Below are 12,988 nucleotides of genomic sequence, written 5' to 3'. Positions count from 1 at the left end.
ATATCATACTGAATGGGCAAAAACTGGAAGCACTCCCTTTGAAAACTGGCACAAGACAGGGATGCCCTCTCTCACCACTCCTATTCAACATAGTGTTGGAAGTTCTGGCCAGGGCAATCAGGCAGGAGAAGGAAATAAAGGGCATTCAATTAGGAAAAGAGAAAGTCAAATTGTCCCTGTTTGCAGATGACATGATTGTATATCTAGAAAAACCCATCGTCTCAGCCCAAAATCTCCTTAAGCTGATAGGCAACTTCAGCAAAGTCTCAGGATACAAAATCAATGTGCAAAAATCACAAGCATTCTTATACACCAATAACAGACAGAGAGCCAAATCATCAGTGATCTCCCATTCACAATTGCTTCAAAGAGAATGAAATACCTAGGAATCCAACTTACAAGGGACGTGAAGGACCTCTTCAAGGAGAACTACAAACCACTCTTCAATGAAATAAAAGAGGATACAAACAAATGGAATAACATTCCATGCTCACGGGTAGGAAGAATCAATATCATGAAAATGGCTGTACTGCCCATGGTAATTTATAGATTCAATGTCATCCCCATCAAGCTACCAATGACTTTCTTCACAGAATTAGAAAATACTACTTTAAAGTTCATAGAGAACCAAAAAACAGCCCGCATTGCCAAGACAACCCTAAGCCAAAAGAACAAAGCTGGAGGCATCATGCTATCTGACTTCAAGCCATACTACAAGGCTACAGTAACCAAAACAGCATGGTACTGGTACCAAAACAGAGATATAGACCAATGGAACAGAACAGAGCCCTCAGAAATAATACCACACATCTACATCCATCTGATCTTTGACAAACCTGACAAAAACAAGAAATGGGGAAAGGATTCCCTATTTAATAAATCGTGCTGGGAAAACTGGCTAGCCATATGTAGAAAGCTGAAACTGGATCTCTTCCTTACACTTTATACAAAAATTAATTCAAGATGGATTAAAGACTTAAATGTTAGACCTAAAACCATAAAAACCCTAGAAGAAAACCTAGGCAATACATTCAGGACATAGGTATGGGCAAGGACTTTATGACTAAAACACGAAAAGCAATGGCAACAAAAGCCAAAATTGACAAATGTGATCTAATTAAACTAAAGAGTTTCTGCACAGCAAAAGAAACTACCATCAGACTGAACAGGCAACCTACAGAATGGGAAAAAATTTTTACAATCTACCCATCTGGCAAATGGCTAATATCCAGAATCTACAAAGAACTTAAATAAATTTACAAGAAAAAATCAAACAACCCCATCAAAAAGTGGACAAAGGATACGAACAGACACTTCTCAAAAGAAGACATTTATGCAGCCAAAAGACACATGAAAAGATGCTCATCATCACTGGCCATCGGAGAAATGCAAATCAAAACCACAATGAGATACCATCTCACACCAGTTAGAATGGCGATCATTAAAAAGTCAGGAAACAACAGGTGCTGGAGAGGATGTGGAGAAATAGGAACACTTTTACACTGTTGGTGGGACTGTAAACTAGTTCAATCATTGTGGAAGACAGTGTGGCGATTCCTCAAGGATCTAGAACTAGAAATACCATTTGACCCAGCTATCCCGTTACTGGGTATATACCCAAAGGATTATAAATCACACTGCTATAAAGACACATGCACATGTATGCTTATTGTGGCACTATTCACAATAGCAAAGACTTGGAACCAACACAAATGTCCAACAATGATAGACTGGATTAAGAAAATGTGGCACATATACACCATTGAATACTAAGCAGCCATAAAAAAGATGAGTTCATGTCCTTTGTAGGGACATGGATGAAGCTGGAAACCAGTATTCTCAGCAAACTATCACAAGGACAGAAAACCAAACACTGTATGTTCTCGCTTATAGGTGGGAATTGAACAATGAGAACACTTGGACACAGGGTGGGGAACATCGCACACCAGGGCCTGTCGTGGGGTGAGGGGAGTGGGGAGGGATAGTATTAGGAGAAATACCTAAGGTAAATGACGAGTTAATGGGTGCAGCACACCAACGTGGCACATGTATACGTATGTAACAAACCTGCACGTTGTGCACATGTACACTAGAACTTAAAGTATAATAATAAAAAAACTATCGATATTCAAAAAAAGAAAAAACCAGACTGAAAAAAAAAAAGGTCTGGCATAGATGTGAAGTAATACACATGCCAGTCCCTTTGCAACAGCTCCCAAGAGCCCACTGATCCAGGGACCAAGGTTTTTTAGCTTATTTGTCCTTATTTGTGAAATGAGGCTTATACTGCCCTGTATTTCACAGAGTGGTCTGGAGGACTGAAAGATAAAAGATATATAAAAGTGACATATTAGGTAAGCTCTTATAGTTTCCACTTCCTGGTACTTGGGAGTGAGTTTTTAAAAAATTACAAGTCTAAGAGTCAGTTTGCCCAAAGTCGCATTGTCTCTAACAAAAAATAAAGTCCTTTACTTAGTCTTCCTACTTATTTCTATACATTTAAACATTTTTTTCCTACGTTTTGTTGTTGTTGTTTTTCTGTATCAGCACATAAATAAGTAGTTACCAGCTTTCAGCTTCACTCTAGGGAAAAGGTCACCATACCGTTTTCTCGATGGTAGGCTGTTGTGGCTGGTTCATTCCGAGTTTGTTGGTGGTGGTGTTTGCTTTTAAAGTGAAAGCAAGTTTATTGGGAAGGTAAAGGAATAAAGAATGGCTACTCAATAGGCAAAGCAGCCCCAAGAGCTGCTGGTTGCCATAAATTTTGGCAAATTTATGACTCACTATATATGTCTGCGTAATGTCAAAAAGTGGTAGGGGAGAGGTCTTAGGATGCATTGGAGGCACAGTGTGATACAGAAGACAGACTTTGGGAGCCACATATGACCAAGGTCAAGTTATTTCGTTTCTCAGGCTTCAACTTGCTCATTTGTAAAGTGGAAATAGTGAGGCCTACTTGGGACAACAGAGATAGCACATGTAAGATTCCTGGCACATAGTAAGAGTTCAGTGTTATTTGATATTATTATTATTCCAGATAAGAGTCTAACTTGGCAGAAGCTGATGTGTCAGTTACACCATAAGTTACATTACTTATGTGATGTTCAAACAATATTATTATTTTTGAAATACACCCAAGTTGGACAAATATGAGAATTGCTTAAGGCATTTGACTTACTACTGAGTAAGTTAATTGTTTAACTTATTATCCAAAATAGCAATTTATTTAATTTGATGTTAAGCAAATAAACTCTTTCATCAGATGGGGAAGGTGAAGTTTAAATGACTTTAGTTGACCTCAATATACTCTTTTTTTTTTTTTTTTTTGAGATGGAGTCTTGCTCTGTCACCCAGGCTGGAATGCAGTGGCACGATCTCAGTTCACTGCAATCTATGCCTCCTGGGTTCAAGCAATTCTCCTGCCTCAGCCTCCCAAGTAGCTGGGATTACAGCTGGGATTACAGGTACCCACCACCATGTCTGGCTAATTTTTTTATTTTTAGTAGAGATAGGGTTGCGCCAAGTTGGCCAGGCTGGTCTCAAACTCCTGACCTCAGGTGATCTGCCCACCTCGGCCTCCGAAAGTGCTGGGATTACAGGTGTGAGCCACCCCACCTGGCCCTCAATGTACTTTTAAATTTAATAATTTTGAGTTGGCCCATTTATATTTAATAAGGAAAACAGATACTGGATATTGACATTGTAAAATTAAATAATAGTAGTATTCAAAACTGTCTATGACTGGAAATATTTAATGGGATTTTATACAATTTGCATTTTGTGTTATACTGTGTTGTGGTTTAAAGTACTATAAAATGTGAAACTCTACATCTGCCCCAACCTTTTCTTCCTCCTATCTTCAAGGCCAGTGACTGCACTAGGAATCCCAACCTCACTTACTAGGAATTGGGGGTGAGGTTGGGGTAGGAAATAGAGAGAGGAGGAGAAACCTTAACCTTCTTTCACTCTCAAATCCCTGAGATCCCCATCCAGAAACATTCCAACTCTCCTTTCACAGTCAAACTCTTCAAAGTGGTTGACACTTCTCCATACCTCCTTACTGCCCTCCTAATTTCTTCTCAACCCACTTTATTTTGATTTCTGTTTCTATCATTTCAACATCTCTTCCCAAGTTTACAACTGACTTCCATGATATGAATTCCAATAAACACATTTTAAACTTTGTTTTGTAACTCATCACTCATCTTTCATTTCAAGTGTCTCAGCCTCTTTCTTTGTATCTCACACTGGATGATCCTGGTTTCCTTCACACCTCTCTGCTTGCCTCTTTTCCATCTCCTCTGGAGGTTCTCACATCTCCACCAAACATTTTAAAAACTGGGTGGAGAAGTATGAGCCTTCAGAGGAGATGAAACAGAGTAACACTGTTGGATACATTTAAGATTTCACTGCCCTGTCCTTCAAAGGAACTGGAAACATCAGCACAGGTCGTATAGCCCACAGGTCACATGGAGAAAGGAAAAGTGACCTTGGAATTCTCAGTCTGGAGAAAAGGAGGTTAGGGGTAGTCTTTTTTGTTTTTTGGTTTTTCTTTTGGACTTCATTTCCCTATCTGTAAGATAGGACTAGATCCAGATAACCCATATGGGTCTGTGCAGTTGTAGCATGAATCCGTTTTACCATAACACTGCTTTCCATATCTATCTGTCTTCTCCACCAGATTGTGTGTTGGCCTACCTTTGATACAGTTTTGTATCCTGGTATTTCCCAGCATTGGCAGAGGGACAGTGCAGAACAGTGAGAGTAGGAACTGGTTCTATGCTTCCTTACTGAAACTTTCCGTTGTCTTACCTCCAGGATGTTGACTGGAGAAAATGATGGAACCATGTGCTAGTGGCCTTTTGCGTGGAACTTACTATGTAAATTCTACTGGTTCCTAAGTCTTTTAACAGCTTGCTTGTCAATGCCCCCAGCAATAACCATAGCAGCTGTTCCGAATCCCTGCCCCTGCCGTGGCAGAAGATGCCTCAGGATTCTCTAAAAAAAACTCGGGTTATCCAGCATTAGAGATACAATCTGCCTGTTTCCTCCTCCCATTCTTTCTCTTATGCTTATGTGCTTGTCTTCCCAGTTTAACCCCTTCAAAACCAAAACTACTGTGTTAATTAGGGACAGAATGAAGTGATCACTTCCCAACCTTGATGCATCCATAAAAATATCTAGGACTACTCAGGAGGCTGAGGTGGGAGGATCACTTGAGCCCAAGAGGTTGAGGCTTCAATAAACTGTGATAGCACCACTGTACTCCTGCCTGGGTGACACAACAAGACTGTCTAAAAAAATGGCTAGGACTGGCTATCTATGAAGTTTCTGTACCTCGCCCCTTCTGGCTCATCCATTCTATTCAATGCCCCATTCATCCCCTTCAGCCTCCCCGGCCATGTGTTTTCTCTCTTACTGCCCCTCTCTTAGAATCTTCTATCCTTCCTATTAGTGCCACCTCCGTGAGGAAAAACCAACAGGCTCCCTGTCTTGAGAATAACCATCATTTTACTTTACTCATCTTCTATTTATCTACCTTCCCACCCTCTAGCTTCTACTTATTCTCTTAATAGAAAAAATTCTTGACCTGGGATATCTCCATTTCTTCATTGTCCACTTGCTTTGTAGGTCATTGCTCTACATTTCTCACCCTGCTGTTTCTTAAAACTCCCTGACCCCTGGTTGTCTCCTTAGTTCAAGGGAAATAAATGTTTATAAAACATTTATTGTGTGCCCAGCTCAAAGACGGGCTCCAGGCAGAATTCAAGAAATTAAAAAAAAAAAGTTTAAACCATCATGGTGTTTTAAAGCCTAATTAGGAAGATAAGCTGAATATGCAAAGAGATACAGAAGGAAGCTGTACAGGATTTTTTTTAATTTTTTTTTTTAATTTTTTTTTTTTTGAGATGGAGTCTTGCTCTGTTGCCCAGGCTGCAGTGCAGTGGCGCTATCTTGGCTCCCCACAAGCTCCACCTCCCAGGTTCACGCCATTCTCCTGTCTCAGCCTCCCAAGTAGCTGGGACTACAGGGACCCGCCACCACACCCAGTTGATTTTTTGTATTTTTAGTAGAGACGGGGTTTCACCATGTTAGCCAGGATGGTCTCAATCTCCTGACCTCGTGATCCACCTGCCTCGGCCTCCCAAAGTGCTGGGATTACAGGCGTGAGCCTCTGGCCACATAGTATGTATATATATTTATGGGGTACATGAGATGTTTTGACACAAGGCATGCAATGCATAATAATCACATCGGATAAATTGGATTTATTATTTGTGTTACAAATAATCCAATTATACCCTTTTGTTATTTTTTAAAGCACAATTAAATTGTTATTGACTACAATCACCCTGTTATGCTATTAAATACTAGGTCTTATTCGTTCTTCCTATTTTTTTGTTCCTTCACATCCCCAACTGGTAATCATCCTTCTATTCTCTATCTCCATGAGTTCCATTGTTTTGATTGTTGGATCCCACAAGTGAGAACATGTGATGTTTGTCTTTCTGTGCCTGATTTATTTCACTTAACATAATGACCTCCAGTTCTATCCATACTGTTGCAAATGACGGGATCTCATTCTTTTTTATGGCTGAATAGTACTCCATTGTGTATTTACACCACATTTTCTTTATCCATTCATCTGTTGATGGACACTTAGTTTGCTTCCAAATTCTGGCTATTGCAAACAGTGCTGCAACAAACATGGGAGTGCAGATATCTCTTTGATATACTGATTTCCTTTCTTTGTGGTATATATCCTGCAGTGGGATTGCTGGATCATATGGTAGCTCTATTTTTAGTTTTTTGAGGAATCTCGAAACCATTCTCCTAGAATTTCTGATTGTGGAATGAATGACAAATGAAAACAGGGATGAAATATCAAATGAGAGGCATAAAAACCAAGGCTTTAATTGTTCATAAAATAGATTCCTGTAGGCTGGTGGTTAAAGAAATATTTGAGAAACAGATAGAAATTTTTTTTGAGGAACACTTTGACAAGAGCAAAAGACACATAGGGCAGGGGGTGGAGATGGGGGGTGGGATTGGGGAAGATAGATTCTTCTTGCCTTTTCTATCTCAGTGAAGAGAAACTATGAAAGGAAAATATGCTGGGCCCCCAAATCACTAAGCTAAAGGGAAAATTCAAGCTGTGAACTGTTTAGGGCAAACCTGCCTCCCATTCTATTCAATGTCGTCCCTCTGCTCAGTGAGATAAATGCATATCTAATTGCCCCCTTTGGAGAGGCTAATCAGAAACTCAAAAGAGCAACCATTTGTTTCTCACCTACCTGTGACCTAGAAGCCCCCTCCCTCTGGCAAGTTGTCCCACCTTTCCAGACTGAACCAATGTTCATTTTTAGATACGTTGATTGATGTCTCTCTCATGTCTCACTAAAATGTATAAAACCAAGCTGTGCTCTGACGACCTTGGGCACATGTCACCAGTGCCTCCTGAGGCTGTGTCATGGGTGCGCATCCTCAACCTTGGCAAAATAAACTTTCTAAATTAACTAAGAGCTGTCTCAAATTTGGGGGGTTCACATAACATAGGGATTGTCCTAGACTTTCCTACTATGCCTACATCCAGTCACCAACTCCCATCAAAAACACACCCCAATATCTCCCCCATTCATTCTTGCTTGCCTGTACCACTGTTCCTGGACCAAACTGAGGGTCAGGCTGCTTATTCTTGTGACCTAATAATGAGATGCAGATGAACTGGGGAGGAAGAGAGTTTTTATTTCTGTAACTGGTTACAGGGAGAAGGCCTAGGAAATATCACCAGACAAACTCAAAATTACAAAGATTTTTCAGAGCTTATGTACCTTCTATAAAACTCTTGGTGGGCTTTTGTTACATTCCAGCCTTTGTATAAGAGTACTGGCTCTATCAGTTTTTAATATGTAACTTAACCATTCAGTCAGTGCTGAAACAGTTGTTACAGAAGCCTATGTTAGTGAGACCTGACCTGCCACAATCTCCACTGTCAATTTCTGCATGATTTCTGTCATGCTTGTATATTTAGTCATCATGAGAATTTTAGTGAGATGGGGTGTAGTGATCTTTCTGGCTACATCCTGATGAGAGGGAGTCACCATTATGGGGCACCGAATGCAGCGTTGGAGTGGAAGAGGTTGACCTGTTCCCAGTAGTACTCTCTGTTTCAGGGGCTTAGAGGCAACACCTGCTGAAACATAACAATATGTAACAGCAACACATATAAATAGGTTGCTGCTGTTTTCTTCTGAAGTTTAAGTTGTCTAGTCTTCAGTTTGCAGGGCTTTAATAAAGTATGGTTTAGGTTTCAGTGAGTTCCAATTAGGAAAAACGGGGAAAAAGGAAAAAAATTGAAAACATTATCTTGGAGACTTGTAGCCAGAAAAATCAGAATTCAATCCAAGCTGTAGAAAATACAAGCCGCTGACCATTGAAAACAGCTCCATCCCAGTGGCTCCTGGCTGCCTCACCCAATTTGTTCCCAGACCAAACCGAGGGTCAGGCTGCTGCTTATTCTTGCAGCCCAATAATGAGATGCAGATGAACTGGGGAGGAAGAGAGTTTTTATTTCTGTAACTGGTTACAGGAAGAAAGCCTGGGGAATATCACCAAACTCAAAATTACAAAGTTTTTTCAGAGATTATATACATTCTAAGCTATATGTCTACGTGTAAGTGTGCATTCATCTAAAGACATATGTGATTAACTTCTTTTAATCTATAACTAAGAGCTGAGTCCTGAAGACCTTCCTCTGGAGCCTCAGTAAATTTACTTAATCTAAATGGGCCCAGGTGCTGCGGTGATTACCCTTATCTTGTCTCCTGCTAAATCATGGAGGTTTGTGGAGTTCCTTCAGACCCCCAATAAACTTGTTTGTGGAGGTCTGGGGAGTTTCTTCAGATTCCCAATAAAACTTGTTTAATCCTAAACGGGTCCTGATAAGAATTCCTTCATTATCTTGTCATGCTTCAAAGCCCAGGAAAGGCCTAGGCAAAACTCTTGCTGGACTTTTGTTACATTCCAGCTTTTGTATAAGGGCACTGGCTCTATCAGTTTCTAATATTTAACTTAAACATTCAGCCAATGCTGAAACAGTTGTTATGGAGGCCTGTGTTAGTGAGACCTGGCCTGCCACACCACTGCAACACCCCAGTCCGGGCCACCATCATATCTTATCTGAATATTGCAATAGCATCAGAACTGATCTCCCTAGTTCTAGTCTTACCACTACCTTCCCCATCCCAATTTATTCTCATAAATGTTAAGGTCTCAGGACCTAGAGTTAGACTGTCTGACACCATTTTTTACTCTCTGATGTCCTTGGACAAGTTGCATAATCTGTGTCTCAGTTTTCATACAGGTATGGAATAATGGTAACATCTACCTTGATTATTATGAGGAAGAAATAACTGAGTACATATAAATCACTTTAGAATTGTACTTGGCACTTAGTGAGGATACAATAACTATTTAGCTGTCCTTATTATATTTCAAGTAAGCTTTCAGAATAATCTACTACTTAACTATGTCATTTTCCACCTTAAATCCTTTCAGTGGATTCCCATGGCCTTAAGTAAAGCCTGAATTTCTTAACTGGGCCTACCAAGCTCTCATGGTCTGACTTTCACCCTATAGGTGGTCTTAGCACCCATCCTTCTCTCTGAGACTTGAAGCTCTAGCCATGCTAAAGAGCTCCCACAGTCCAGTTAGCTCAGGCCATTTTATGCTCTGTTCATGCACTTTTCCACCATGTAGAATGCCCTTTCCTACTTTGTCCACATGGAAGACACTTTCTGACATTTTAAGACACAGCTCCACTACACCCTAAGCCACATGAAGGCAGGGCCATGTTGATTTTGTTCAAGGCCACATCTCCAGTGCTCAGGGTGATACATGGCACATGATCAGTTCTCAATAAATATTCACTCAGTAAGTGAATGAATGGATAAAAGCATCTCCTCAGCTACAAAACTTTTTTCACATTTTCTCCTCACCTGCATCCCCCCTAGCCTGGACAGATTTCATTACTGGCTCCTTTGTCTGGCAAGGATATCAGCATCACTTTCTGTGATAGCTACCTTAAAAGTACTTAAGCGACCCTTGTCTCCCCAGTGCATTAAGCCCCCAGCATGTGCCCAGCACAGGGGCCTGGGACACAGTAAATGTTCAACCCATGTTTACTAGCTGAGCACATGAGCAAATCAGAGAGCAGTGAATCTCTGGAATCCCACATTGGTGGGCTGCAATGCTATCCTGGGATACAGCTCCACAAACGTCTAGACTTTTATCCGCATGGTTCCATGTTCTTAAAATTCATTTATTATTAAGTAATAATATACTTCCACATTTTAATGGATCAAAAATATAGATTGCCATACTGAATTATTATAATTTCGGTCAAAGGTTAGTTACCTTGCACTGCCCTGTTTGTAGACAAATGTATGGTTTTCTTTGGGCTGTGTGTAGGATTGAAGCAGCTCCTCATTGGCCTTCATTTCTTGTCTCTTGTGTCTGAGATGGAAGGAGCCATCAGATGAGCATTGGGAGAGGCACAGGCCTCCTTCTGGGAGTCTCATGGGGCTTATATCCATCTAGAGGCACCGCTATCCAGGTTGATGGGATTTTTTTTGGTATCTCCAATTCCCTGTACTGTAGCCAAGAAAATTCAATTCAGTAGATATTTGTGCAGGAATGCCAAAAAAAAAAAAAAAAAATGGAAGGAGGCACTGCTCTGTTTTTGGCCTCCAGAATCATATTTTTGAGTTGTAGCAAGTATCAAAAGCCAGTCTTTGGCCAGAATAAATAATTTTCTAAATTCCTTTCTCTCCCATCAGCCTGCCCTGTTGGAGTAGATTACAGAACTTTATTCTCCACCAGGGATAGCAAAAACACAAGCAATAACATAAGGATATTTTCTACCACATGAAATGGAGGTTGTGGGGAAAACCCACCTCTTGCAGCCTGGCGGACTGAGGCAAAAAGTGGCAGAGGTCGGGTGGTCAAGAGAGTATCTAATTATCCCCCTCTAGGCTAAAATCCTGGGATTGGGGTTTAGACAGAGTGAAGGGAAAGTTGAGAGCACAGGGAATTTTACCTTGCATCTTTTTTTGGAGAAACCAGAGTGAAAATGGCAGTGAAGCAGAGAAGGCCTGAACTTCAAGCCTCTTCAACACCTTCAAGCCTCTCTTAGGCTCCTAAATATAGTGCAAAAAGTTCCAGAGTTCCTTCGTTACCCATGAAAGCACATGGAACGGTGCTGGACAGGGGCAACTGGCCCTGGAGCAGAGGAGTAACTGCATGGAACTGTCCAAGCCTCAGAGGGAGTCACACCACCAGCAAGAACCTGGGTGGGAGTAGGTGAGCCAAGGGGTTCCCAGGCTCTGACCCTGCCAAGAGAACTCATTAGAAGGTCACCAACCACACATACTATTCCTCAGTCTCACAAAGAACCCAGGCACCAGACCAGGCAAGATATTACAAAGCTGAAACCAGCTCTGGGGCAGAGCATGGATCTGAGGTCTTCAGCCCTACCACCATGCGATCATATGAGGGCCATCATACAACCATCATGATTTGGGGAAGGAATAGGGCATAGAGGAATCATATGAAAAGCTGAAATGCCATGAGTTACCCAGAAGAAGCTGTGTAAGCCAGAGGATTCTGAGACCCTGTCAAATAACAACATCTAGTTGAGGGTTGGAGTTAGGTAGGAGGTAGGGAAGTCTGGGAAAGAAGGAGCTGAAACACTTGCTGTGTGTGGCTTAATGGAACATGCAAGGGGCCGGGACGAACTTGGTCCAGATGAAGTCACCACCCCTGGGGCCTGTCTTTTTTTTTTTTTTGAGACGGAGTCTCACTCTGTCACCAGGCTGGAGTGCAGTGGCGCGATCTCGGCTCACTGCAATCTTTGCCTCTCGGGTTCAAGCGATTCTCCTGCCTCAGCCTCCTGAGTAGCTGGGATTACAGGCGCGCGCCACCACGCCCAGCTAATTTTAGTACTGTTAGTAGAGACGGGGTTTCACCATCTTGGCCAGGATGGTCTTGATCCCTTGACCTCGTGATCCGCCCGCCTCGGCCTCCCAAATTGCTGGGATTACAGGCGTGAGCCACCGCGCCCGGCCCCCTGGAGCCTGTCTTAATCACTTATCCGCCAAATAAAATCTGGCTCCAGAGAGTGGAGCGTAGGCTTAAGGAATGGGGGATGGAGGGGCGGGGAAGGTGGGGGAGGGACAGTGATAGGGAGAACAGGGAATTGTAGCAGAAACTGGGTTTATTGTTCAGAGCTGTCAATGAACACTTACCATATGCCTGTCTTAGCCTAAATCAATGAATAAATGAATGAATAAATAAATGAATGAAATGTGGGCAATGCCTATAAAGATTGCCGGGACAGGGAGGTGGGGGGAGACACCAGCTTGGGAAGTCAGGCCTGTTAGATCCTAGTTCACCACCTGATACGTTACAAATACTAAAACCATCACTTTCAAATTATTTTTACTACATTTTTCTGTTATCTGTACTCGAGTTTATTTATGTTTCTGGCATCTAGAGTCAGCCCTTCATGGACAAGAGACCCAAGCAGCCACACGAGGCTCTGAACCCAGAAGGGCATATGCTCGGTTTAATGCTCTGTCATCTTGGAATTGTTAATAAAGTTTTTATCCCACATTTTCATTTTGCACTGAGATTCATAAATTATGTAGCAGGCCCTGACTGTACCTGTATAGTGGAATTACTATATGATGGTACGCTACTGTGCATATCTTCCCCGTTCAGTGTTCAGTGCCCTCGTATCGGCAGCTTGAACTAGCTCATGGTACACGCTGGGAATCAGGGTGGGAATCAGTTGTAAACCATTTACCGGAACACCACTAGGCAGGCCACAGGATAAAGGAATAATGATGGTACACCTCCCCCTACCTCTACCACCTGGGAATTTTGGTAGAATGCCAGAATGGAAAAGAAAATCTCTTGCATAGCCATT

General features: G+C 41.7%; 1 protein-coding gene across 1 annotated transcript in view; it reads right to left on the bottom strand.

Annotated features, from left to right (window-relative positions):
- Positions 1-12,988, bottom strand: part of CYP4A11 (cytochrome P450 family 4 subfamily A member 11) — a 94,388-nt gene that overhangs the window by 80,867 nt on the left and 533 nt on the right. The gene's annotated exons all lie outside the window — the stretch shown is intronic.

Source organism: Pan paniscus, chromosome 1, assembly GCF_029289425.2.
Source record: "Pan paniscus chromosome 1, NHGRI_mPanPan1-v2.0_pri, whole genome shotgun sequence".
Lineage (NCBI taxonomy): Eukaryota > Metazoa > Chordata > Mammalia > Primates > Hominidae > Pan > Pan paniscus.
Note: the sequence above shows the minus strand (reverse complement) of the source record. Positions and strands in the feature narration are given on the sequence as shown.